Consider the following 4,997-nt stretch of genomic DNA (forward strand, 5'->3'; position numbering starts at 1 on the left):
TAATATATCATTGTCAAACTTTCAGTATGTGTTGCATGACATTGAACAAATTTTTAGGAGTTTTGAAATCTGTTTTTGCAAAAATATTATAATATAACAAAAAAATTATGCAAATACTGTTTTGAAGAGATAAGCTGGGTAAGTGTCTATATGAAACATATAGTTAAAATAATTGTGGTCTTAGGCCATATTTACATATTTTTAACAACGGTGACTTCATTTGTTAGTGTGACAGACTCTTCATCTGTGTCAATGTGAACAAATTGACCCTTGTGTATAACTTCAGTTAGGTGTTAATCTGTTTCGGATCGGATCCATCACTTCAGTACTGTATTCACCAGTAAGGTTTTATCCAGGATACCAGAGTGGCATCTGGGATTGATCACTTCAGTACCGTATTCACCAGTAACGTTTTATCCAGGATGCAAGAGTGGCATCAGGGATTGATCACTTCAGTACTGTATTCACCAGTAACGTTTTATCCAGGATACCAGAGTTGGCATATGGGACCGATCACTTCAGTACCCTATACCAGAGTGCATTATGTATCTTGGATCGATGACTTCAGTACTGTAATCATCAAGAACATTTGAAATAAGAGACAAGAATTGCATATGCATCTTAAAGTGTTCTCAAAAGAGCATCAATTACTATAATGAATATATTTTTAATTTTAATTTACATGTTAATTTGGTTTAAATTTTATGAAAAAAAATCATTAAATTACTAGTGTTTTTTTTTTAAGTGTTTGTAGATGATCCTTATTTCCTTTACTTTACAAATCTTTCTTATTATATTATAGATTATTTAAATTATTTCTAAACATTTTGCAGAATTGTTTTTTGTCAGTATCGTAGATTTACCATGTTATGTTTTTGTACCATATGAGGGCATATATTCGTTAGCTGATAAAGCAGGTCCTGATTCCATTATATTTCCAATTTTCATAGATATATGTTTAATTTGTATATTAGACCAAAAAACAAGGTATTGGATTATCATTTTTGAGTCATAAAAATAATGTGAAAGCGCGGTATATAATGCTGGAACTAACAGTGTTAGCCCACGCACAGATTCAGCCCTGGACTTTAGTGCTGAAGCCCCCCAGCTGTTCTTTTTTACTTTATTTGTTAACAAATGCAGAGTATTCCCTTATCAATAGATCAATACATATTACAGTCATCTGGTCAGTAGGCCGCTAAACTCTTGCCGGGGGGGGCAATTAGCTATGTCTAAAATAATGTGACATTGTTAAAATTAAAACGAAGCCTAGTACATTCTGTACAATTTAGTGTATTGGCAAAGTATATACATTATGTAGTTTTAAACTGAATGAGCTAATGAATGAGCTAATGTAACCATAATTATAGTTCATTCTTGTTCTGATTATGTTGTGAACTGTTAAACGGCTTTATTGTGAATATATTACAAGTTTACAATATATATATATATTGATATCAATAACTAATGTTTAGTTGAATAATCTATGTGCTTGTTTTTTTAAATGTTATAGATGTATTGTTGTTGAATGTTTATAATTCAGTTTAAAGTCTCATACTTAAAATAATTAAATATGTTCATACTTTCTGCATACATTGTTATATTCAATGATGGAATGATGGAATGATGGAATGGTGCTAACAACATCAACTTCAGGGAATTTATATTCTTTTCAAACGGCTGAGGGGGTCAAACCATTTTTCCGGGTTGTTTGCAGAACCTTAAAAATCTAAAATATACACAATGCTGTTTTACATATTAAAATAATTAAGTACAGGTTAATTGTCAGATAATTGTGATAATTAATTTTAAGTAAACTCGCTCTGTTTCGTTTACCTTGTTATGTTTAAAGTAGGAGTCATTATTTTGTACTGTAAATGATTGTATGATATTCAGTATTAGGTAAATGAATATAAATGTGTTTGTTATTATGAGTTTCCTCAAACATTAAAATATTAAATTTGCTTTGCATTGCCTTAACCTTACTTATTATGCACCCATCTAATTGGTCGTAGTCAAAGTCATAGTATGTCATATAACATAACCCTAACCCTATGAATTTTGCCTTTGACACTTGTTTACCTAAGAAAAAATGTACTGCAGTTTCTGTAGTTGATAACATACCTAGAGCCCGTCTAAGGCAATGCCTTATTTCATATTAATAATACAAACAAGGGTCAGCAATTTACAAGATGGGTCATTACTGGTCCAAACTGATATTTTAAAACATAGGTCAGATTAATAGAATAGTATGGAATTAGTATGGTTAAACAATAACAAATAAACGGCCTTAAGAATGGCTTGTTCTCTACGCTCACCCCGCCTGTTTTTTATCTTTATATTTTTTACTTCATGTCATCTAACTATTACATAAAACCCAACTCAACTCAACTCAATTTCTGTTTATTATATTGTACTAGCAAATACAACGTAAACGAAGGTTTAAAGTTAGACAGTATCAAACATATTTCACAGAAGAGCAACACAATATTATTACGTTTATAACAACCTCGATATTATATTTGTTAAAATTGTATGTATGTGTACAAAATGATACATTTTGATGAAGTGCAATATATATTTGTAATCATTAAGTCGACAAAAGCATCTAAATTTCAATACAGGTTGTTAATAGTCTTATTCGCATTCTAACCTTCGTCAGTGATTTAATTTAATTCCCACATTACTTATATAGTGTGATTTACAACTCATATAACATGACCTATATTTGGAAATACAATATAAGTTATATAATCATATCATTTCTGATCATATCTACAAAACTATCAGTTTTTCATGTTTTTTTTTAAGATTATTCATGGTTAGTTTCGCTTTATTGTCTCCGGTAAATTACACTTAAAATGATTAGTTCGTAAACAAAAAACATCTAGAAACTTGGCCAATTTAATGTTTTCCACGTCAGGATAACTCCTGGACGATGTCAAGGCGGAACAGTTTATTATCCTTTATCCGAAAACTGAACTATGTCTGCCGTAAGTCATTTCGCAAGTTCCCCTATAGTCGCAACCGTAATTGGTGTCGGATAGATTCATTAAGCAGGTACCGGTCGACAAATTGCACTCGTTCACACAATGCGAATTACAGGATACTAAGCAAGTCCCATTGTTCTGGTCACATGCCCTGCATTTGTATTCGCATTTTTTGTCGCAGGATGGTCCCCATTTACCCAGGGCACATTCGCTGGTGCAGCGGCATAATTCGTCACCCTGAGACCCGTCCGGGCAGTCGTAAGGACAGGGTCTACACCCGTTACAAGCTTCGTCGCAAATCCAGTAAGGCCATTTTGACACACATTGACCACACATCCCAGGTTAATTGATACAAATGACATCCAGGAAAATCGATGACATAAATATAAGTACCCGATACAAGTATTCCCATGTACATGCAACAGAAAACAACCAGTGCACGCTTCCTAGTACAAATTCCCATTGCAAATGTAGCACTGTATGCGACTTCAAGTTTGTAACGCACATCTGTTTTCTCTTTATCGTAAATGGTTTTGTAGTATCTCTATACGAGGGTTGATCCAAAAATGAAAGATACTTTCTAAATCCAGAACGAATATTTCTATCTTACATTAAAAAATAAGGCATTTTAAAGTTTAATGTTACTCAGTATGCTAAGAAAAAAGTATCCGATATATATCAACACCCATATAAATGCTGCACGTTTTTAAGGTAATCAATCCATCATAAATGAAAAAAATGATCTGTTCAAGTTCTATTGTAAAAGTGCAAAATGTTAAGTTTAAAATAATCAAGTTTTCACCGAAACCCTTTTGATATTGATAATATGATTTTTACGAAACAAATAAATACCATTGCTATAAATCATTGTAAAACTTTTATTACGTCCATTCAAATGGTGTTTATCATGATAGAAGCGTCATTATGGTGTTATTCAACAATGCAATATATGCAAAAATAATATAATTTAAATCAATATCAATTTCAAATAGAAATAATCTCAATGCTAAATTATAAAATGCACTAACATGTATTTCCATCTTAATAATGGTTGGCTTACCTTAATACAGATTAATAGGCACACGCATGATCTGGCGTTAAACATGTTCTATTTTCTATAGTAAATTTTATCTATACAACAATTACTGTTAAATCATCCATCAATGATTATAAAAAAGTTCTTATTTCAACAAAATCAACAACAAAACATACATAGCCTTCATTGATTGGCGATAACAAATCGCAAATAGGAGGTGAACTTTTAAAAGCACTATGCATTCTTCGGATTACCAAGGTACTAGATTACCCTCAGCGCTTTAGCATTATCGTGTGCAATGTTAACATAATTTGTACAATAGATGACGACAGTCACAATGATATCCAATCCGATCGAAGTCAAAATAATAAAAAATATAAACATTGTTATTGGTTATTTCTAAGAAATCGACGGGTACCATGAATTTGTTGGTGCTTTCGTGATTTTGGGTGTTAAGAGTCAGATTTGTCACAGAAATAATTATATTGTGCACTCAATAGATATCGATACGAATGATCGTTGATTATACATCTATTTCAATTCGGGTTCATGACGTAGGCTTCAACTGCCTCTGGACAGCGGCACCCTTTGCTGTCAGTAATAGTTACTTCACGCATGCGCATAGGGCAGAGCCATTTTTAAAAAATGCTCTCCAAATAGTCTCCAAGAAAACAATTTTTTTGAATTTACCGTCAAATCTGATATCGACATGATATGAAGCGACAGTAAATAGATTAATTCCTCGATTGTCGTTGGCTCACAAATATGTGTAAAAACCAAATAAGTGGCAATGCTGCGGCACGTTTACCTTTAGTTAAACATGTTCCACAGCGTTAATTCTAGTTAAAATTGAATAAAAAATCAATAACTGACACATTTTAACATATTGAAATGATCTCAATGCTATATAGAAAGTAAGGGGTGTTGAATTTTAGTCAACCAACTTAAATCTCTTGAACACATATAGCTCA

The sequence above is a fragment of the Mya arenaria genome, chromosome 16, assembly GCF_026914265.1.
Source record: "Mya arenaria isolate MELC-2E11 chromosome 16, ASM2691426v1".
NCBI lineage: Eukaryota > Metazoa > Mollusca > Bivalvia > Myida > Myidae > Mya > Mya arenaria.